Genomic DNA, 25,862 nt, shown 5'->3' on the forward strand with positions numbered 1-25,862 from the left:
ACTCACCCTCATCCTCAGCCTAACCCTAAACCTAACACTAACACTAAACCTAACCCTCACTCTCACTCAAACCTTCACCCTAACCCTAACCCTAACCCTAACCCTAAACCTCACACTAACTCACACCCTCACCCTCACCCCCACACTAATCCTAACACTAACCCTAAGCCTAACTCTCACCCTCACCCTAAAACTCATCCTAATATTTACCCTCACCCTAAACCTAACCCTAACCCTATCCCTCACACTAACCTAAGCCTTACCCTCTCCCTAACCCTAAACTTAAACCTAACCCTAACCCTCACCCTAACTATAACCCTACCCCTCAATCTAACCCTCATCCTACCCCTATCCCTAACCCTTTCGCTTACCCTCACCCTCACCCTAACCCTAACCCTCACCTTAAAAAAACCGTCACCCTCACCCTCACCCTCACCCTCAGTCTAACCCTAACCCTAACCCTAATCCTAACCCTAACCCTCAACCTCACCCTCACTCTAACTCTAACCCTAATCCAACCATAACCCTCACTCTATCTCTAACCCTCACACAAGCCTAACCCTCACCCTCAACCTCAATCTAACCCTAACCTTAACCCTAACTCTCACCCTAACTCTAGCCTCACCCTAACACTTACCCTCACCCTAACCCTAACCCTAACCTTAACACTCACACTAATTCTAATGCTAACCCTAACCCTCACCCACACCCTAACCCTCACTCTCACCATGACCCTCACCGTCACCCTAAACATGACCCTAAACATAAACCTCACCCTAACCCTAATCCCTAAACCTCACCCTAACACTTACCCTGACACTAACCCTAACCCTAACCCTAACCCTCACACTAACCCTCACCCTTGCCCTACCCATCACGCTAAACCTAACCCTAATCCTCACCCTCACTGTCAAACTAACCCTCAACCTAAATCTCACCCTCACCCACACCCTAACACTGACTCTCACCATGACCCTCACCCTCACCCTAAATATCATCCTAAACATAACCCTCACCCTAACCATAACCCTAAGCCTTACCCTAACCCTCACCCTCACCCTCACCCTCACCCTCAGTCCCATTCACAGCCTAAGCCTAACCCAAACCCTAACCTTCACCCTAACCCTAACCCTCACCCTAATCCTAACCCTCACCCGAACCCTAACACTAAACATAAACATCACCCTAACCCTAATCCTCACCCTAACACTAACCCTATCCCTAACCCTAAACCTCAACCTCAACCTCACCCTAAGCCTAACCCTAAACCTAACACTAATCCTAAACCTAACCCTCCCTCTCATCCTTACCCTAATGCTAACCCTAACCCTCACCACACACTAACACTCACCCTCACCCACACCCTCACCCTAACCCTTACCCTAACCTAACCCTAACACTCACCCTCACCCTAACCCTAACCCTAACCCGAACGGTCACCCTCACCCTAACCCTCACGCTCACACTAAACCTCACCCCCACCCGAACCCTTACCCTAACCCTAGCGCTAACCCTCACCCTAACACTTACCGACACCCTAATCCTCAAGTCACCCTAACCCTAAACTAAAACGTTATGCTAACCCTAACCCTCACCCTCACCCTCACCTTCACCCTCAGCCTAACCCTCACCCTCACCCTATCCCTCACCCTAACCCTAACCCTAAACCTCACCCTGACCCTAAACCTCACGTCATACTAATCCTCACCCTAACTCTTACTCTAACCCTAACCCTAACCCTCACCCTCACCTATTTCTAACCTTCACCCTCACCCTAACCCTAACTCTAACCTCACCGAAACACTCACACTCACACTCACCCAAACCCTAACCCTCACTCTCACAATAGCCCTCACCCTAACCTTAACCCAACCCTAACGTAAACCCTCAAACTCACCCTCACCGTCAGCCTAAACCTAACCCTAACCCTAATCCTAAACCTAGCTCTCACCCTAGCCCTAAGCCTAACCCTAACCCTCACACTAACCTAACTCTCACCCTAACCCTCACCCTAACCCTAACCCTAACATTAACCTTCTCCCTCACCCTCACCCTGAACCACATCCTAATGCTAACTCTAATCCTAATCCTAACCCTAACCCTCACTCTCACCCTCACCCTAAACCAAACCCTAACCCTAAACCTCCCCCTCACCCTCACCCTCACCTTAACCTTAACCATAACAATAACCCTAACCCTAACCCTCCCCCTACCCTTCACCCTCATCCTCAGCCTAACCCTAACCCTAATCCTAATCCTAAACCTAATCCGAAATCTCATGATCACCCTAAACCTAACCCTAACAATCACCCTAACCCTAACCCAAACCCTCAATCCAACCCTTTCCCTATCCCTCAGCCTAACACTCACCCTCACCCTAACCCTATCCTTCACCCTAACACCAACCCTAACCCAAACCCTAAGCCTCACACTAAATCTAACCATCATCCTAACCCTTACAAAACCCCTCAGCCTAACCGTCACCCTAAACCTGACCCTAACCCTAATCCTAACCCTAATTCTCACCCTCACCCTAACCCTAACCCTAAACCTCACCCTCACCCTCAACCTCACCCTCACCCTCACCCTAACCCTAACAATAACCCTAACCCTAACCCTAACCCTTAACCAAACACTTACCCTACCCCTCAGCCTAACACTCACCCTCACCCTATCCCTAACCCTAAACTTCACCCTAACACTAACCCTAACCCTAACCCTTACACGAAATCTAACACTCACCCTAACCATTACCCTACCCCTCAGCCTAATCCTCACCCTAACCCTGACTCTAACCTGTACCCTAACCATAACCATAACCGTAACCCGATCCCAACCAGGACCCAAACCCTTACCCTCCCCCTAACCCTCAAACTAATCCTAAGACTAACCCTAACCATAAACCTCACCCTAAACTTCACCCTAACCCTAACATTAACCCTCAGCCTAACCCTAATCCTAAACCTAAGACTCAACCTCACCCTAACTCTAACCCTCACCCAAAACCTAAACCTCACCCTCACCCTCACGCTTACCCTAGGCCTAACCCTAATCCTAACACTAATCCTAAAGTTAACACTCACCCTAACACTCACCCTAAACCTAACCCTAACATTAACCCTCACCCTAATCCTTAACCTCATCCTTACACTAACCCTAACCCTAAACCTACCACTCACACTAAACCTAAACCTCACACTAACCCTAAACCTACCCCTAGCCTAACCCTAAACCTAAACCTTACAGTAACCCTAAGCCTAACCCTATCCCTCACCCTCACCCTAACCCTCACCTTAACCTACTTCAAACCCTAAGCCTCACCCTAACCCTAAACTTCACCCTAACCCTAACCCTCAACCTAACCCTTACCCTAACACTAACCCTAGCATTAACCCTAACCTTCAACCTACCACTAACCTCCACACTGACCCTAACCTTCACCCTAACCCTAACATTAACCCTCACCCTCACTCTCAACCTCATCCTCAGCCTAACCTAACCCTCACCCTAATCTGAACACTAACCTTCACCCTCACCCTAACCCTAACCCTAAACCACAACCTCACCCTCAGCCGCACCCTCATCCTAACCCTCAGCCTCACCTTCACCCTCACCTTAACGCTAACTCTAATCCTAACACTCAACCTCACCTAACACTAACGCTCACCCTCATATTAACCCTAACCCTAACCCTAACCCTAACCTTATCCCTCACCCTAACCCTAACGCTAAAACTAACCCTCATCCTGACCCTAAACCTCACCCTAACCCTTACCCTATCCCTAAACCTAACCTTACCCTAACCCTAACCCACAGATTAAACGTAACCCTCACCCTAACCCTAACCCTACCCCACAGCCTAACCATCACCCTAACCCTAACCCTAACTCTAATTCTCACCCTATCACTAACCCTAACCCTCAACCTCAACCTCACCCTAGCCCTCACCCTAATTCTAACCCTATCCCTAAACCTCACCCGAACCATCACCCTCACCCTAACACTCACCCTCATCCTAAACATCACCCTAAACCTAACCCTAACCCTCACCCTAACCCTAACCCCAACCCTCACCCTAACACTTACCCTCACCCTAATCCTCAACCTAACCCTAAAACTAAACCTTACCTAACCGAAAGCCTCAGCCACACCCTCACCCTCACCCTAACACTGAACCTCACCCTAGCCCTCACCCTAACATTCACACTAATTCCAAACCCTCAACCTCACCCTCACCCTCAGCCTAACCCAAAACCTAACACTAATCCTAAACCTAAACCTCACCTTCACCCTAACCCTAACCCTAACCCTCACCCTAACCCTCACCCTCACCCACACCCTCACCCTAACTCTAAACCTAACCCTAACCATCACCCTAACCCTAAACCTGACCCTAACCCTAACCCTCCCTCTTACTCTCACACTCAAGCTTAGCCTAAGCATAACCCTAATCCTAATCCTAAACCTAAAACTCACTCTCACCCTCACCCTAAGCCTAACTCTAACACTAAACCTCACCATCACCCTCACCCTTACTCTAACCCTAACCCTAACCCTAATCCTAACCCCAACCCTCACCCTCACCCTCACCCTAACTCTAACCCTAATCCAACCCTAACCCTCACTCTAACTCTAATCCTCACCCAACCCTAAACCTCACTCTCAACCTCAATCTTACCCTAACCTTAACCCTAACTCTCACCCTAACACTTAGCCTAAACGTAATCCTAACCTTCTCCCTAACCCAAACCCTCACCCTAAACCTAACCCTCACCGTGACTCTAACCCTCACCCTAACCCTAACCCTAACCCTAACCCTCACCCTATGCCTCACACTAATCCTAACCCTAACCCTAACCCTCACTCTCCCTAACGCTCACCATAAACCTTACAATAACCCTAATCCTCACCCTAACCCTAATCCTAAAACTAATGTTAAACTTCACAGTAACAATCATCCTAACCCTAAAAATAACCCTCACCCACAACCTAACCCTCATGTTAACCCTTACCCTCTCCCTAACCCTAACCTTAACCCTAACCCTAAACCTCATAATAACCCTAACCCTCACCCTAACCATAACCCTACCCCTCAACCTACCGTCATCCTACCCCTAACCCAAACCCTTACGTTTACCCTCACCCTCATCCTAACCCTAAACCTCACCATAACCCAAATCGCCACCCCCACCCTCACCCTTACCCTCAGTCTAACCCTGACACTAACCCTAATCCTAACCCTAACCCTCACCCCACCCTAACTATAACCCTAATCCAACCCTAACTCTCATTCTAACTCTAACCCTCACCCAAACCTAACCCTCACCCTCAACCTCAATGTAACCCTAACCTTAACCCTAATTCTCACCCTAACCCCTACCTTAAACCTAAACCTAAACCTAAATCTAACCCTCACACTAATCCTAATGCTAACCGTAAAACTAAGCCTCACCCTAACTCTAAAACTAACCCTAAACCTCACCCTAACCCTAACCCTAATCCTCACACTCACACTAACCCTCACCGTCACCCTAACCCTCACCCTAACCTTAACACTAACCGACACCATAACCCTCACTCTCACCCTGACCTTAACCCTCACGCTAAACATCACCATAAATGTAACCATCACCCGAACTGTAACCCGAAGACTCACCCTAAACCTTACCCTCACCCTCACCCTCAACCTCACTCAAATCCTAAACCTAACCCTAACCCTAACCCTAACCCTAAACCTAAACATCACCTTATACCTAACCCTCACCCTAACCCTCACGCTATCCCTAACCCTAAACCTCACCCTCACCCTCACCCTAAGCCTTACCCTCAAACTAACACTAATCCTAAAACTAACTGTAACTCTCACCCTAACCCTCACCCTAACCCTAACGTAACCTTAAATCTAACCTTCACCCTAACTCTCACCCTAAACTTAACCAAAACCCTAAACCTCCCACTCAACCTAAACCTCAACCTAACCCTTATCCTAACCCTCACATTTACCCTAACCCTCACCATAACCATAAGCCTAAACCTTACCCTCACACTCATTGTCACCCTCATCCTAACCCTAACCCTAACCCTAACTCTAATCCTAACCTTCACCCACACCCTTTCCCTAACCCTAACCCTCACCCTCACGCTAAACCTCAGCTTATACCTCACCCCCAGCCTATCCCTAACAATATCCATAACCCTCACCCTAACCCTCACCCTAAAACTAATCCTCACCCTAAACTTAACCCTAAACTCACCCTCACCCTCACTCTAATCCTAACCCTAAACCTAACACTCACCCTCACCCTAACCCTCACCCTTACCCTTACCTTCACCCTAACCCTCACCCTCATCCTCACCCTAACCCTAACCCTAATCCAACCATAACCCTCACTCTAACTGTAAACCTTACCCAACGCTAACCCTCACCATCAACATCAATCTAACCCTAACCTTAACCCTCACTCTCACCCTAAACCTAGCCCTCACCCTATCACTTACCTCACCCTAAACCTAACCCTAACCCTAACCCTAACCCTCACCCTAACCCTAAAACTAATGGTAACCCTCACCCTAAACCTAACCCTAATCCTCACCCTCACCCTAACCTTCACCGTCATCCTGACCCTCACCTAAACCTAACCCTCACCCACACCCTAACCCTCACTCTCACCCTGACCCTCACCCTCACCCTAAACATCACCCTAAACATTACCCTCAGTCTAACCCTAACCCTCAGCCTCACCCTAAACCTAACCCTCACCCTCACTCACATCCTAAGCCTAGCCCTAACTCTAACTTTCACCCTAAACTTAACACTAAACCTAACCCTCACCCTATCCCTCACCCTCACCCTAACCCTAACCCTCACCCTAAAACTTACCCTAACCTTCAACCTAACCCTAACCCTAAATCTCAGACTAAACCTAACCCTCACCCTAACCCTAACCATTCCCCTCAGCCTAACCACCACCCTAAACCTGACACTAACCCTAATTCTCACCCTATCCCAAAACCTAACCCTAACCGTCACCCTCAACCTAGCCCTCAACCTAACACTAATGCTAACCCTAAACCTCACACTAACTCTCACCCTCACGTTCACCCACACACTAATCCTAACCCTAACCCTAAGCTTAACTCTCACCTTCACCCTAAACCTCACCCTAACCCTTAACCTCACTCTAAACCTAACCCTAACTCTATCCCTCACACTAACCTAAGCCTTTCCCTCTCCCTAACCAAACCTTAACCCTAACCCTAATCCAACCATAAACCTCACTCTAACTCTAACCCTCACCCAACCCTAACCCTCACCCTCAACTTCAATCTAACCCTAACCTTAACCCTAACTCTCACCCTAACCCCCACTCTAAACCTTACCCTCACCCTAACCCTAACCCTAACCCTCTCAATAATCCTAATGCTAACCCTAACCCTAACCCTCAAACTGACCCTCAACCTAACCCTAAAACTAATGCTAACCCTCACCCTAACCCTAACCCTAATTTTCACCCTCACCCTAACCTTCACCGTCACCTTAACCCTAAACATAACCATCACCCACACACTAACCCTCACTCTCACCCTGACCCTCACCCTCACTCTAAACATCATCCTAAACATAACCCTCACCTTAACCCTAACCCTAAACCTAAACCTCACCCTAACCCGAACCCTCACCCTAACTCTCACCCTAAAGTTAACCCTCACCCTAAACCTAGCCCTCACCCTCACCCTAACCCTTACGATAAGGCTTAACCTCAAAATAACCATAACCCTAACCCTAAACCTAACCCTCAGACTAAACCTAACCCTTACCCTAACCCTAACCATTCCCCTCAACCTAACCCTCACCCTAAACCTGACCCTAACCCTAATTCTCACCCTATCCCTAACACTAACCCTAACCCTCACACTCACCCTATCCCTCAACCTAACTCTAAACGAAAACCTAACCCGCACCCTCACCCTCACCCTCAACCTAACCCTCGCCCTCATCCTTAACATCACCCTAACTCTATCCCTCACCGTAACCCTAACCCTAACTCTCACCATAACCCTAACCCTCACACTAACCCTCTCCCTCAACCAAATCCTCACGCTAACCCTAACACTAACACTTACCTAACGGAAAACCTCACCCTCACCCTCACCCCCACACTAACCCTCACCCTCACAATAGCCCTCACCCTAACCTTATCCCAACCCTAACCCTAACCCTCAAACTCAACCTCACCCTCAGCCTAACACTAACCGTAACCCTAATCCCAACCCTAACCCACACGCTCACAGTAAACCTAACCCTAACCCTAACCCTCACCCTCACTCAAACCCTCACCCTAACCCTAACCCTAACCCTAACCCTAAACCTCACACTAACTCTCACCCTCACCCTCATCCACACATTAATCCTAACACTAACCCTAAGGCTAAATCTCACCCTCACCCTCACCCTTACCTTCACACTAAACCTAACCCTAACCTAACCCTCACACTAACCTAAGCCTTACCCTCTCCCTAACCCTAACCTTAACCCTAACCCTCACATTAACCCTAACCCTCACCCTAACCATAACCCTACACCTCAATCTAACCCTCATCCTACCCCTAACCGTAACACTTTCATTTACCCTCACCCTCACTCTAACCCTAACCCTCACCTTAAAAAAAACCATCACTCTCACCCTCACCCTGACCTCAGTCTAACCCTAACCCTAACCATAAACCTAACCCTAACCCTCACCCTCACCATAACTCTAACCCTAATACAACCATAACCCTCTTTCTAACTCTAATCCTCATGCAACCCTCACCCTCAACCTCAATCTAACTCTAACCTTCACTCTAACTCTCACCCTTACCCTAACCCTCACCCTAACACTTACCCTCACCTTAACCCTCACCCTAAAACTAACTCTCACCATAAACCTTACCCTAACCCTCACCCTCACCCAAACCCTCAATATCACCCTAACCCTCATCATAACCCTAACGCTCACCCACACCCTAACCCTCACTCTCACCCTGACCCTCACTCACATGCTAAACCTCACCCTAAACATAACCCTCACCCTTAACCTAAACCTAACCCTCACCCTAACCCTAAACATCACCCTAACCCTCACCCTAAACCTAACCCTCACCCTAAACCTAACCTTAACCCTCACCCTCACCCTAACCCTCACCATCATCCTAACCCTCACCATAACCCTAACCCTCACCCTAAACCTAACCCTCACCCTAAACCTAACCTTAACCCTCACCCTCACCCTAACCCTCACCATCATCCTAACCCTCATCATAACCCTAATGCTCACCCACACCCTAACCTTCACTCTCACCCTGACCCTCACTCACATGCTAAACATCACCCTACACATAACCCTCACACTAAACCTAACCCTAATCCTCACACTCACCCTAACCCTCACCATCACCCTAACACTCACCTTAACCCTAACTCTCACCCAGACCCTAACCCTCACTCTCACCCTGAGACTCACCCTAACCCTTAACCTCACACTAACCCTAAACCTAACCCTAACCCTCACACTCAGACTAAACCTAACCCTCACCCTAACCCTAACCATTTCCCTCAGCCTAACCCTCACCCTAAACCTCACCCTAACCCTAATTCTCACCCTATCCCTAACGCTAACCCTAACCCTCACCCTCTTCTAGCCCTCAACCAAACTCTAACCGTAACTCTAACCCGCACCCTCACCCTCACCCTAAATCTCACCCTCATCCTTAATATCACCCTAACCCTATCCCTCACCCTAACCCTAATCCTAACCCTCACCCTAACCCTAACCCTCACACTAACCCTCTCCCTCAACCAAATCCTCACCCTAAACCTAACCCTTGTCGCTACCGCCTCGACCAGCAAGGAAGATGCGACACTGAACTCTTCTCTCTGCAGTTTATTCAGGACCTTTGAGTAATCTTCTGACCCCAACTCCGGGGAGAATTCCCCACAGCCTTAAGTACCCGCTGGGTAGCCAACCCTCATACGCCACGTGGGAACCACCAATAGGTTCAGGTGCGCGGAAGCAAGCCAGATTTTTTGCCTTAGCCATATAAGGAGTTGTTTACCACGAGAGCACTCACCATCGGGAAGGCAGAGGGCGGAAGCCGGCGCCATCTTCCAGGTGCGGCCTCTCGCAGCTCTCTACAGTTCCCCCTTTTTTGTTTAAAGAACACAGATGAGAACAGAGGTCTCATCCCTGTTGTGCAATGCAAGGACTGCATACAAGCCTTCTCCCAGAAGGTACCTTCTCTAGGGATGACTCAGACTGTCCATTGATTCGTTTTTCACAAGGATGGGAAAAGGCGAATCGAACCCGTGTGCAATCAAACATGCTCTCCTCGAGGGCAAAACTCATGCCTCTTGACTGCAGTACTTTGGCTTTGCAATCTGTGTTCATTGTTTTAGGGTGGCAAGCTATGCTTGGGGGGACTGACCTGCTCCAATGACTGTAAAGGCATGGATAATCAAGGCTGCACTGCGACGCTGAGATCCTCTAATTTGGCAAATGCTCCACAGACATACCAAGGAGGCTAACACCAGATGGCCTGTCAGGGCTCCTAAAACCCGCCCATTCCTTAAGATGATTCATAGCAGCGGAGAGCCATGAAGATAACCCCTCCGCCAATCCAGCATACACTCGGGTCGAGTTCACCATGACGATGGCAACCCTGAGCTGTTCCATCAGGCTGTCGAACTCCCCAGTTCAATTACTTAAAAGATAACTAGACAACTGTTTAGACAAATTTGCAGCGTTTTTTAAATAGGTTTTTTCCTGGGCCTGAACTCTGGGCCTGGGCGCTATCCCTCAGCTCTTCAGCTCAAGACTAGTGCTCTACCACTTGAGCTACAGCGCCACTTCCGGCTTTTTTCTCTTCTTTTTGCTTATATGGTACTGGGGAATTGAACCTAGGGCCTCATGAATGCAGAGGAAGTGCTCTACCACTGAGCCACCTTCCCAGCCCCTCTCCTTAAGATGATTGGGTGATAGCATTAGGAGCATCCTCAGGCACAGGCACCCAATGAGGCATGCGGGTAACTAAAGCATATTTAAACTTTGAGGCATTCTAGCATTGGGTTACTGCACGAGGTAAGTTCTTCCATACTCACAATGAACAAAAATGGGGGATACACGCACACAGAGGTAGGCCTGTGAGTAATAGAAGATTTAGGTTTAACACTTTGGCCGCCGCAACCCGTAGCAGTTGCCACAACACCAGTCACGGTACCAGAACCCGAAGTGGCTGTAATCAAGGAAACAGTTATGCATCATGTCGTACAGGCATTGGTCTTGGGAACACAGAAAGGGTTCCCCATCTCGGTACTGGTCTTCCCGGTCGCACCATCGCAAGGATGAGCAGGAGGACCATCACCCCCCGCATCTCGTGCCTCTTCACACTGAGCTTTTCTAGTGAGGCGTTCAGGCACCCACACCTGATCTTGTTTGTTCTGAGGAAAAACACAAACAGAGCCTCGTGCCCATGTCAGTACGGGATCGGGCCCACGCCAGAGCCCTGTCAAGACATCCTTCCATTTTACCATCCCTTTTGCTGGGCCATAAGGTTCATTATGTCTATCTGCTGCGGATTGACTCTGAGCATCCAAATTTAAAAAATTAATAGTAAATAAAGCAAGAGAAAGTCTTTCCTTTGGGGTACGGCCATGGCCAATTCCCCCCTTTTGTTTTTGTAAGCACTCTTTTATCGTGCGGTGAGCACGTTCCACAATGCCTTGGCCTTGGGGATTGTAGGGCAAACCATGTATAAGTTGCACCTCCATTTGATGACAAAAGGAGGCAAACTGTTGTCCTGTGTACGCAGGTCCATTGTCAGTCTTAAGTTGATAAGGTTTTCCCCAGGCTGCCCAGGCCTCCAAACAATGGGCAATAACATTGGGTGCCTTTTCTCCAGCCGAGGGCGTGGCATGTATAACACCTGAACAGGTGTTCACAGACACATGTATATATTTTTGATGTCCAAACTCAGAGATGTGAGTCACATCCATCTGCCAAACTTTTAGCGGGAGCAAACCCCCCGGGGATTAACCCCAACACTAGGCGGATGCTGATAAATTACACATCGACGACAGTCTAATATCACCTGTCTCACATCGGCTCGAGAAATTTGAAATTTTTGTTGTAGTGCTTTTGCATTAACATGAAATGTTTTATGAAAGGTTTTGGCTCTGTCTAAGACAGAGCTAATAAATACCCATTCTTGTCTGGTCCATTGATCCACTACATCATTTCCTTTGCCCAGGGGTCCTGGCAGGCCCGTATGAGCCCGAATATGCAAGGGATAAAAGCATGATTTTCTCTGCCAAATCAACTGTTGTAATTGTTGAAACAATGGACCAACCGGACTGGAACTCTTAATAGGTCCGGCAACCTCTAAAACCTTGAGAGCATTAATAACATAAGCAGAATCGGATATTAAATTAAAAGAAAACGGGCATGCTTCAAAAACTTTTATAACAATTTTTAACTCTACCATCTGAGGAGCACCGGGCTGAAACTGGTGTTGTACCGGTCGTTGTGCCTCAACCAAGTATACACCACATCCCGTTTTTGAGCCATCAGTAAATACATTAGGGGCACTTACAATAGGTTGAGAAGTCGTTACCTTAGGAAAGATAATTGGGTGTTCCTTGAAAAACCCCGAAAGGGGATGTTTTGGAAAGTGGTTGTCTATTTGTCCAGTAAAGCTACATTGTAAAATAGCCCAATCATCTATAGTAGCACACAAAGTTTGAACTTGATGGCTGGTGTAAGGAACTATAATGGTAGACGGGGCAATTCCAAAATACTGTAAGCATTGTTGAATTCCAGAGAGTGCAACACCAGCCACAGCAGTAAGGTAATATTCAATGGACTTGGCCGGTGATATTTTTGGGTGAATCCAAAACAACGGGCCTTCTTGCCACAACTCAGTAGGTTGAGACAAGGTAGGGAGTATACACAGGGTAATACTCTTGTCTTCCTGTATTCTCTGTAAGCAGGCATTTTGTAATCTCTCTTCTATCTTATGTAAAGTCTATCTTGCCTCTTTGGTTAACTGTCTAGGAGAATCCAAAGCAGAGTCTCCTTGTAATATAGCATAAAGGGGTCTCAACTCATAATTTGGTAGCTTTAAATAGCTTCTAACCCAATTAATATCTCCTAACAATTTTTGAAAATCATTTAAGGTTTTTAGATTATCTTTTCTCAACTCTACCTTTTGTGGAGTAACGCAATTTTTACATATTTTCGCTCCTAAGTAATCTATAACCTGGTCCTGCTGTACCTTTTCAGGAGCTATAAACAGTCCTCTGTACTTTAGCATCTCAATCAAATCCACATACGCCTTTTCCAGCATATGTTTACTCTTTGCTGTTAGTAAAATATCATCCATATAATGAATGCATCTTAATTTGGGATATTTTTGTCTAAGAGGGGCAAGAGTTTCATCCACATAAAGTTGGCACATAGTAGGACTATTGGCCATCCCCTGAGGCAAAACTACCCACTCATATCTTTTATCTGGCATGATTGCAGGAGGGAATAGTAAAAGCAAACCTCACACTGTCTTGATCATGTAGGGGAATGGAAAAAAAACAATCCTTTATATCAATCACAATAATGGGCCAAAAGGCCGGCAGGGAAGAAAGCAAAGGTAGGCCTCGTTGTACGGGGCCCATAATTTGCATCTGGTTATTGATGGCTCGTAAATCGTGTAACAAACGCTATTTTCCAGACTTCTTTTTAATAACAAAAATGGGTGTATTCCACGAGGATACTGATGGTTTAATGTGTCCTTGGGTTAACTGTTCCTGTACTAACGTCCTGGCGGCAGTTAATTTTTCAGAGGAAAGTGGCCACTGAGGCACCCACACCGGCTCCTCCGTTTTCCAGGATATGGGGATCCCTCCCCCAGTGGCCCCTAGGGAAAACCCAAGCCCTGCCTGTGGTTTCTCTGGTACACTTTAATAGGCTCCTTGTTCCCTCGTAGAAATTTACCTAGTCCAAAATTGGGGTGATAACCCATACGCACCATCATGTCCTGATGCAGGGGAATAGTCATTACTTAATTTAAATCCCATTTCTTTCATAAGGTCTCTGCCCCATAAGGAAACGGGGAGCTCTAACACATAAGGCTGTATTATACCGGAATGTCCTTCTTCATCACTCCAGTGCAGCTGTCTCGCACTCATGTCAGGGGCCTTAGCATATCCCAGACCTTGTAAGGTTTGGGAGGACGCTTGTACAGGCCATCCTGATGGCCAATCATTTCTGGCAATAATGCTCCTGTCTGCCCCAGTATCCAAAAGGCCCAAAATTTTCTTATTATCAACATTGAGTTCAAGAACTGGTCTTTGGTCCAAATCAAGAGACAGGAATGTTAAGTCTGTTCCCGTGGATCCAAAACCCCCTTTTCCTCTTAGCTTGGGCTGAGCCGCAAAATGGTCATGTAAACTGGGTAAAATCAAAAGCTGAGCAATTCTATCTCCTGGGGAGATGGCTAAAATTCCTTTAGGAGTTTCAACCATAATCTTTACAATTCCAGTATAGTCTGGGTCAATCACACCAGGATGCACCTTAAGGCCCCGCAGAATTGTGGATGACCTCCCTATCAACAATCCCACCGTGCCAGGCTCAAGGGGTCCTTGGAAGTCTGTGTCAACTAACTGGACCCCCATTCGGGGAGTTAATACGAGTTTGGTGGTGGCACGGAGGTCCAGTCCTGCTGAGCCCGCAGTGGCTCTCCGCGGTCCTTGGGGTGCCGGAGGGTCGGCCACTGTTCTGGGTAGTAGCTCCTGTCCTGGTTCTCGACTGCCCCATATATTTGCGGGCCCTGAGGGCGGGGGCCCTGCTGCCCGTTTTTTGAATGGGCCTGCGTTAAGGTTCGACCGTTGATGTCTTTCACAGATCGGCATTCAACTGCCCAGTGCTTCCCCCTTTTACATCTAGGGCACAGCCCAGGCTGCTTAGGCTGTTGTCCCTTTCCTGTTTCTATCACACTTCCTCTTTCAGGGCAATTATGCTTTATGTGTCCCATCTTGCCGCATCTAAAGCACGCACCTGAGCCTCCCCCTTTCTTCTGGGTTAATTGCACCACAGCAGCAGCTAATCCAGCATTAGTTAGTGGTCCGCCCAGCTCTCTGCAAACTTTCATCCATGCTTCTAGTCCCCTATTCTTATATGGGGTTATGGTGGCTCTGCATTCCTTAGTGCACTGCTCGTAAACAAGCTGTTTAATTAATGGCATGGCTGCGTCTGGGTCACCAAAAATTCTGCCAGCGGCCTCGACCATACGGGCAACAAAGTCCGAAAACGGCTCCATAGAGCCCTGCAGGATTTTGGTGAGATTGCCACTCACCTCGCCTTTATTTGGTAAGGCCTTCCATGCCTTTATGCCAATTTTATTGATTTGTTCATAAACTTGAACCGGGTAGCCTATCTGCTGATTGGCGAATCTCCCCTGTCCAAGCAGCATATCTCTGTCCCAAGCTGGGTTTCCCCCAGCCTGATTGGCCACAGCCTCTTCACTAGCAAATTCAATCAAAAAGGCCTTCCAATCTAAATACTGACCTGGGCTCAAACAAGCTCGTGCGAGCCCACTCCAATCACCAGGTGTCATGCAATGTCTGTTTAGGGCCCCCAACTGGGCTACAGTAAAGGAGGCTGTGATTCCGTATGTCCGCACAGACTCAGCTAAAGATTTTATCACCTTAAAATCTAAGGGTTCATGATACCGCTGTCCCTGTGGATCCTGAAATATTGGACAGGCTAGATGTAACTCGGTTCTGACCGCTTTCCACACGCCTGGGCAAAAAGAACAGCCGGGGCTGCCACTTCCGGAGTCCTCCGCATAGAGCGGAGGGGCGGAAGGTGTGGGGCAGTGCACGAAGGGCGTGCATTCGTCTTTATCTGGGTCCTCAATCTCCTTCCCTTTCCTCCTCTTTCTTATCTTTGTTTTTTCTATTTGTTCTATGAGTGATTGTAGTTCCTCTGAGTCTGTAGACTCAGAGGTCTCTAGTTCGGCAAAATTGGGGTATAACCCCCCCCTGCTCTCCTCCTTTTTGCTGTCTGCCCTTTCCGATCTTTCTTCCTGCAGCATTTCTAGGGCAGCCTGACCATTCTCTAACGCCTCACTGCAACGCTGTTCCTCGAGACAGCCTCTTATCATTTTCCATATTGGTCTCACTCCGCTCTTAAGCGTTCCTTGTTCAGAGGCAAAATCTAGGTCCCTCCCTAGTTTCTCCCAAGAGGCCACCATGAGGCTTCCGGAGACAGCGAACCACGGGGCAACGATGTCACATTCATTCAAAAATCTCTCTAAAGTACTCTTTTTTATTTTTAACTTTTTTGAGTGCAGTAGCTCATTGAGAGCCAAAAAAATTGGGTGCGAAGAAGAAGCGCCCATGTTTTAAACATTTAAAGCTGGTAAACAAACTTTTACTTTCACTTTTGGCTACTCTATTGACTAGCCCCGGGTTCTCGCTCTCTCTTTATCTACCGAGAAGAGCAAAAATCCCCCCGCTCTTGTCGCGGATTCCACTTTTACCTGGGGACTTATCCCCCGCTCTTGTCGCGGATTCCCCCTTTTACCTGGGGACTTACCCCCGCTTTTGTCCCGGATTCCCCTTTTACCTGAGAACTTACCGGTGCACCACCCTGACCGCAGAGAGTTCTGAGTCCTCGTTGGTGTTATGGCTGAGTCCCTGTACGGGCCACCACGTGTCGCTACCGCCTCGACCAGCAAGGAAGACGCGACACCGAACTCTTCTCTCTGCAGTTTATTCAGGACCTATGAGTAATCTTCTGACCCCAACCCCGGGGAGAATTCCCCACAGCCTTAAGTACCCGCTGGGTAGCCAACCCTCATACGCCACGTGGGAACCACCAATAGGTTCAGGTGCGCGGAAGCAAGCCAGATTCTTTGCCTTAGCCATATAAGGAGTTGTTTACCACGAGAGCACTCGCCATCGGGAAGGCAGAGGGCGGAAGCCGGCGCCATCTTCCAGGTGCGGTCTCTCGCAGCTCTCTAGAAACCCTAACACTCTCACCCTCACAATCACCTTAAACCTCACACTCCCAATAGCACTCACCCTAACCTTAACCCAACCCTAACCCTAACCCTAAAACTCACCCTCACCCTCAGCCTAACCCTAAACCTAACCCTAACCCTAACCCTAACCCTCACTCTCATTCAAAGCTTCACCCTAACCCTAAACCTAACACTAACTAACTAACCTAAACCTCACACTAACTCTCGCCCTCACCCTCACTCCCACACTAATCCTAACACTAACCCTAAGCCTAACTCTCACCCTCACCCTAAAACTCATCCTAACATTTACCCTCACCCTAAACCTAACCCTAACCCAAACCCTCACACTAAACTAAGCCTTACCCTCTCCCTAACCCTAACCTTAACACTAAACCTAACCCTCACAGCAACTGTAACCCTCACCCAAACCATAACCCTACCCCTCATTCTAACCTTCATCCTACCCCTATCCCTAACCCTTTCGCTTACCCTCACCCTCACCCTAACCCTAACCCTCACTTTAAAAAAAACTGTCACTCTCACCCTCACCCTCACCCTCAGTCTAACCCTAACCCTAACCCTAATTCTAACCCTAACCCTCACCCTCACCCTCACTCTAACTCTAACCCTAATCCAACCATAACCCTCATAACTATCTCTAACCCTCACACAAGCCTAACCCTCACCCTCAACCTCAATCTAACAATAACCTTAACCCTAACTCTCACCATAACCCTAGCCTTACCATAACACTTACCCTCACCCTAACCCTAACCCGAACCCTAACCCTAACCCTCACATTAAACATAATGCTAACCCTAACACTAACCCTCACACTAACCCTCACCCTAACCTTAAACAAAACCCTAACCCTCACCCACAACCTAACCCTCACTCTCACCATGAACCTGACCCTCACCCTAAACATCACCCTAAACATAAACCTCACCCTAACCCTAACCCTAAGCCTCACCCTAAACCTAACCCTCACCCTCACCCTCACCCTCATTCACAGCCTAAGCCTAACGCTAAACCTAAACCCCACCTTAACCCTAACCCTAATCCTAACACTCACCCTAACCATAACCCTCAGCCTAACCCTAACACTAACCCTAAACATCACCCTAACCCTAATCTTCACACTTACGCTCATCCTATCCCTAACCCTAAACCTCAACCTCACTGGCATCCTAAGCCTAACCTTAAACCTAACACTAATCCTAAACCTAATTCTCCCTCTCATCCTTATCCTAATGCTAAACCTAACCCTAACCAACACACTAACACTAACCCTCACCCTCACCCTGACCCTAACCCTTACCCTAACCTAATCCTAACACTCACCCTCAGCCTAACCCTAACCCTAACCCGAACGGTCACCCTCACCCTAACCCTCACGCTCACACTAAACCTCACCCGAACCCGAACCCTTACCCTAACCCTAGCTCTAACCCTCACCCTAACACTTACCATCACCCTAATCCTCAAGTCACACTAATCCTCACCCTAACCCTAAACTAAAACGTTACACTAACCCTAAACCTCACCCTCACCCTCAACTTCACCCTCAGCCTAAGCCACACCCTCACCCTAAACATAAACCTCACCGTCATACTAATCCTCACCCTAACTCTTACTCTAACCCTAACCCTAACCCTCACCCTCACCCTATCCCTAACCTTCACCCTCACCCTCACACTAACCCTAACCCTTACCTCATCAAATCCCCCAAACTCACCCTCACCCTCACCCTAACCCTCAATCTCACAAGAGCCCTCACCCTAACCTTAACCCAAACCTAATTCTAACCCTCAAACTCACCCTCACCCTCAGCCTAAGCCTAACCCTAACACTAATCCTAACCCTAACCCTCACTCTCACCCTAACCCTAACCCGAACTCTAAACCTCACCATCACTCAAACCCTCACCCTAACCCTCACCCTAACCCTAACCCTAACACTAACCTTCTCCCTCACCCTCACCCTCAACCTCATCCTAATCCTAACCGTAATCCTAATCCTAACCCTAACCCTCACTCTCACCCTCACCCTAAACCAAACCCTAACCCTAAACCTCCCCTTCCCCCTCCCCCTCACCTTTACCCTAACCCTAACAATATCCCTAACCCTAACCCTAACCCTAACCCTCACCCTAACCCTTACCCTAACCCTAATTGTAACCGTACTCTCCCCCTACCCCTCACTTTCATGCTCAGCCTAACCCTAACCCTAATCCTAATCCTATACCTAATCCTCAATCTCACCCTCACCCTAAACTAACCCTATCCCTAAACCTAAGCCTAACCCTCACCCTAACCCAACCCTCAAACTAAACTTAACCCTAACCCTCAACCTCAACCTATCCCTAATCCTAACCATCACCGTAACCCTCACCCTAACCCTAACACTAGCCCTAACCCTCAAAGTAAACCTAAACCTCACCCTCAACCTTACCTTTACCCTAACCCTTACCCTAATCCTAAACCTCACACTAACCCTAACCCTAACCCTAAACCTAATCCTCACCCTAACCCTAACCCTAAACCTAACCCTAACCTTAAACCTCACCGTAACCCTAACCCTAACCCTAACCCTCACCCTCAACCTAAACATCACTGACACCCTAAACCTCACACTAAACCTAACCCTCACACACACCCTAACCCTCAGCCTCACCGGAACCCTCACCATCACCCTAAAGCTAACCCTCATGCTAACCCTAACCCTAACCCTCACCCTAAACCTAAACCTCACCCTCACCCTCTATCTCACCCTAAGCCTAACCCTAACCCTAACACTAATCCTAAACCTAACCCTCACCCTCACAATAACACAAACACTAACATAAATCCTCAACCTCACCCTCACCCTAAACCTAACCTTAACCCTAAATCTAACCCTCACCCTAACCCTATCCCTAAACCTCACCCTCACCATAACCCTCACCGTCACACTAACCCTCACCCTAACCCTAAACCTAACCCTCACCCACACCGTCACCCTCACCCTCACCTTCAACCTAACCCTCACCCTAACTCTAAACTTCACCCTAACCCTAACCCTCACCCTCACCCTCACCATAAGCATAAAACTAACGCTAATACTAATCCTAAAGCTAAAACTCACCCTCACTAAAACCCTAACCCTAACCCTAAAACTAAACCTCACCCCCTCAGCAAACTGTAACTCTAACCCTTACCCGATCCCTCACCCAAACCTAACCCTCACCCTAAACATAACCCTAACCCTCAGCCTCACCATCTACCTAACCTAAAACCTATCCTTAATGCTCACCCTCACCCTCATCCTGAACTTAAGCCTAAACCTAACCCTAACACTAATCCAAAACCTAACCCTCACCCTAACTCTAAACTTCACCCTAACCCTAACCCTCACCCTCAACCTCACCATAAGCATAAAACTAACGCTAATACTAATCCTAAAGCTAAACCTCACCCTCACTAAAAACCTAACCCTAACCCTAAAACTAAACCTCACCCTCACCCTCAGTGAACCGTAACCCAAACCCTTACCCGATCCCTCACCCAAACCTAACACTCACCCTAAATATAACCCTTACCCTCAGCCTCACCGTCTCCCTAACCCTAAACCTATCCTTAATGCTCACCCTCACCCTCACCCTCACCCTAAACTTAAGCCTACCCCTAACCCCTACACTAATCCAAAACCTAACCCTCACCCTCAAACTAACCCTAACCCTAAAACTAACCGTTAACTTAACCTTCATCCTCATCCTCACCCTCACCCTCAGCCTAACCCTAATCCTAACCCTAATCCTAACCCTAACCCTCACCCTCACACTCACCCTAAACCTAACCAGAACCCTAACCCGAACCCGAACCCTCAACCTCACCCTAAGCCTCACCCTAATCCTAACCCTAAACCTAACCCTAACCCTCACCCTCAGACTCACCCTAAACCTCATCCTCACCCTCACCCTCACTCTAACCCTAACCCCAACCCTTAGCCTCAACCTAACCGTAACCCTTACACTAACATTAACCCTAACCCTCACCCTCATTCTAACACTAACCCTAACCCTCACCCTAACCCTCATCCTAATTCGAATGCTAACCCTAAGCTTCACCCTAACCCTAACCCTCACCCTAACACTTACTCTCACCCTAATATTAACCCTAAATCTAACCCTAGCCCTGACACTAAACAAATCCTTCAGCCTAACCATAACCCTAACCCTCAGCCTAACCCTCACCCTAACCCGAAACCTAACCCTAATCCTCACTCTATCCCTAACCCTAACCATCACTTTCACTAACCCTTACACTAACATTAACCCTAACCCTCACCCTCATTCTAACCCTAACCCTAACCCTCACCCTAACCCTCATCCTAATTCGAATGCTAACCCTAAGCTTCACCCTAACCCTAACCCTCACCCTAACACTTACTCTCACCCTAATATTAACCCTAAATCTAACCCTAGCCCTGACACTAAACAAATCCTTCAGCCTAACCCTAACCCTCAGCCTAACCCTCACCCTAACCCGAAACCTAACCCTAATCCTCACCCTATCCCTAACCCTAACCTCACCTTCACCCTCAACCTAACCCTCACCCTAACCCTAAACTTAACCCTAACCCTCACCCTAACAATAACCCTAACCCTAACCCTAACCCTCACCCTCACCCTAACCCTAACTCTAACACTAACCAAAACCCTTACCTTAACCCTCTCACTAACCCTAAATTTAACCCTAACCCTACCCATAACCCTAATCCTAAATCTAACTCTCACCCTCACACGAACCCTCACCCTCACACTTACCCTCACCCTAACCCTCACCCTAACCCTAATACTAACACTTAGCCTCACACTAACCCTCATCTTAAACCGAATGCTAGCCCTAAACTTCAACATAACCCTAATCTTCACCCTAACCCTTACCCTAACCCTAATATTAACCCTAACCCTCACCCTAACCCTTAACCTCACATTAAACCTATCCCACAGCCTATCCCTAACCCTACCCATCAGCCTAAAACTCACCATAACCCTAAACCTAACCCTAATCCTCACCCTATACCTAACTCTAACCCCAAACCGCACCCTCACCCAGGCCTTCACCCTAACCCTAACTTAACCCTAACCCTCACACTAACCTTATCCCTCACCCTAAACCTAACCCTGCCCCACCTAACCCTCACCCTAACCATAACACTAATCCTCAACCTAACTCTCATCCTAAACCTAACCCTCACCCTAACACTTACCCTAACCCTAAACCTAAACCTCACCATAACTCTCACCCTAACCCTAACTATAAGCCTCACCTCACCCTAACCCTCACTGTCAACCTAACCCTCATCCTAGCCCTAACCCTCACACACACCCTAAACCTCACCCTCAACCTCAAAAGCACCCTAACCCTAACCCTCACCCTAACCCTAACCCAAAAACTCACCCTAAACCTAACCCTCACACTCACACTCACACTCACCCTAAGCCTAACCGTAACCCAGCACTAATCCTAAACCTATCCCTCACCCTAACCTTAACCCTCAACCTAACCCTCACCCTAACCCTAACCCTAACCCTATCACTCACCCTAACCCTAAACCTCACTCTAACCCTAAACCTCACCCTCACACTTACCCTCACCCTGAGCATACCCCTAAAGCTAACACTAATCCTAAACCTAACCCTCACCCTCATGCTAACCCTAACCCTAACCCTAAACCTCACCCTCACCCTCAGCCTAAACCTCACCCTAACCCTAATCCTAACCCTAGCCCTCACCCTCACAATCACCCTAACCCTCATCCTAAACCTAAACCTAACTTTCACCCTAACCCTTATCCTAACACTAATGCTAACCCTAAACCTCAACCTAACCCTAACCATCACCCTAACTCTTACCCTCACCCTAACCCTAACCCTAACCCTCACCATCATCTTAACCCTCACCCTAAACATAACCCTCACCCATATCCTAAACAGAACCCTAAACCTCACCCTCAGCCTAACGCTAACACTTACCCTCACCCTAACCCTTAACCTACCCCTAAACCTAACTTCACCCTAACCGTCATCCTAACCCTAATGCTTACCCTAAACCTCACCCTAACCCTAAACATCACCCTAACTCTTACCCGCACCCTAACCTTAACCCTAACCCTAACCCTCACGATCACCTTAACCCTCACCCTAAATATAACCCTCACCCATATCCTAACCCTAATGCTAACCCTAACCCTCACCTTCACCTTAACCCTCACACTAAACCTTAACCTCACACCAAACCTAACCCTCACCCTAACCCTAACCCAAAACCTCACACTAACCTTCACCCTAACCCTAACCCTAAACCTAACCCTCACCCTAACTTTCACCAACACCCTAACACTCACCCTAACCTAACCCTCAAACAAACCCTAACTCTTACGCTCACCGGAACCCTCACCCTGACCCAAACCCTCACCCTCACCCTAAAGCTACCCCTCAGCCTAAACCAAAACCTACACCTAACCCTCACCCTAAACCTAACCCTAACCCTAAACCTAACCCTCACCATCATCCTAACCTCAACCTAACCATTAACCTCACCCTAACCCTAACCCGAACCCTAACAATAATGCTCACACTAAACCTAACCCTCAACCTAACCCTAACCCTTACCCTCACCCCAAACCTAACATTAAACCTAACCCTAACACTAACACTAACCCTAACCCTCACCATAACCCTAACCCTAACCCTCTCCCAACAACTCAACCTAAACCTAATCCTAACCATCACACAAACCCTCAACCGTACCCTAACCTTAACCCTAAGCCTAACCCTCACGGTCACTCTAACCCTCACCCTAACACCAAACCTAAACCTCAACTTAACCCTCAACCTAAACCTAACCCTAACCCTAACCTTCACCCTAACCCTCAACCTAACCCTCACTCTAACCCTAACCTTCAACCTCACCCTCACCCTCACCCTAATCATTACCCTCACCCTCACCCTAAACCTAACCCTAACGCTAAAGGTCACCCTAACACTAACCCTAACCCTCACCCTCACACTAAACCTAACCCTCACCCTAACCCTAACTCAGTCCCTCACCCTAACCTTCACCCTATCCCTAACCCTAAACCTAACGCTCACCGTAAACCTCGGCGTCACTCTAACAATCAACCTAAACCTATCCCTCAACCAAACCCTACCCCTTACCCGCACCCTAACCGTCACCCTCACCCAAACCCTCACTCTCACCCTAAACCTACCCCTCAGCCTAAGCCTCAACCTAACCGTAATCCTCACCCTAAACCTAACCCTAACCCTAAACCTAACCCTCACTCTCATCATAACCCTCACCCTAACCATTAATCTCACCCAAACCCTAAACCTAACCCTAAACCTAACGCTCACACTTAACCTAACCCTCAACCTAACAATAACACTTACACTCACCCTAACCCTAACATTAACCCTAACACTAACCCACACACTAACCCTAACCCTCACCCAACCCCTCACCCTAAACCTAATCCTCACCTTGACACAACCCCTCACTCGTAACCTAACCTTAACCCTAAGCCTAACCCTCACCTTCACTCTAACTCTCACCCTAACACTAACCCTAACCCTCACCGTAACCCTAACCCTAAACCTCACCCTCACCCTAACCCTTAATCTATCCCTAAACCTAACCCTCACTCTAACCCTCACTCTAACCCTCACTCTAACTCTAACGCTAACCCTAACCCTCACCCTAACACTCACCCTAATCCTTAACCTCACCCTAGCCCTAACCCTAACCCTACAACTAACCCTAACCCTCACACTAACCCTAACCCTCACCCTAACCCTAACCCAACCCAGCACCCTAACCCTCACTCTATCCCTAAACCTAACCATAAACCTCATACTAACCCTAACCTTAACCCTAATACTCACCCCCACCCTAACACTCACCGTCACCATAACACTCACCCTAAACCTAAACTTCACCCACACCCTAACCATAAACCTCACGGAAAACTCACCCTCACCCAAACCCTCACCCTCACCCTTAATATCAACGTAATCCTAAACCTCACTCTAACCCTAACCCTCACCCTCAACCTAAGCTGAATCCTAATCCTAACCCTAATCCTAATCCTAACCCTCACCCTCATGCTCACTCTAAATCTAACCCTAACCCTAACCCTCACCTCACACTCAGCCTAACTGTAAGCCTGACCCTAACCCTAATACTAACCCTAACCCTTACCCTCAGACTGACCCTAAAACTCACCCTCACTGTCACCATCACCCTACCCCCAACCCTAACCCTTAGCTTCACCCTAACCCTAACCCTCACAATTACCTTAACCCTAACCCTCACCTTCGCCCTCACCCTAACTCTAACCCTAACCCTAACCCTAAACCTAACCCTCATCCTAAACCTAATGCTAAACCTAAGCGTCACAGTAAACCTATCTCTCACCCTAACCCTAAGTCTACCAGTCAACTTAACCCTCACACTAACCCTAATGCTAACCCTTATCCTCACCCTATCCCTAACCCTAACCCTCACCATCACCCTCACCCTAGACCTCACCCTAACCCTAAACCTAACCCTGACCCTCCCCATAACCCTAACCATAACCCTAACCCTAACCCTCACCCTCACCTTTTAGCCTAACCGTAGCACTTATCCTCAAAACTAACCCTCACCCTAACCCCAACCCTAACCCTAACCCTAATCCTCACGCTATCCCTCACTCTATTCCTAATCCTCATCCTCAACCTAACCCTCACCCTAACCCTAACCCTAACCCTAACATTAACC

This window comes from Dipodomys merriami, unplaced genomic scaffold, assembly GCF_024711535.1.
Source record: "Dipodomys merriami isolate MVZ:Mamm:240054 unplaced genomic scaffold, mDipMer1.0.p SCAF_43, whole genome shotgun sequence".
Classification (NCBI taxonomy): domain Eukaryota; kingdom Metazoa; phylum Chordata; class Mammalia; order Rodentia; family Heteromyidae; genus Dipodomys; species Dipodomys merriami.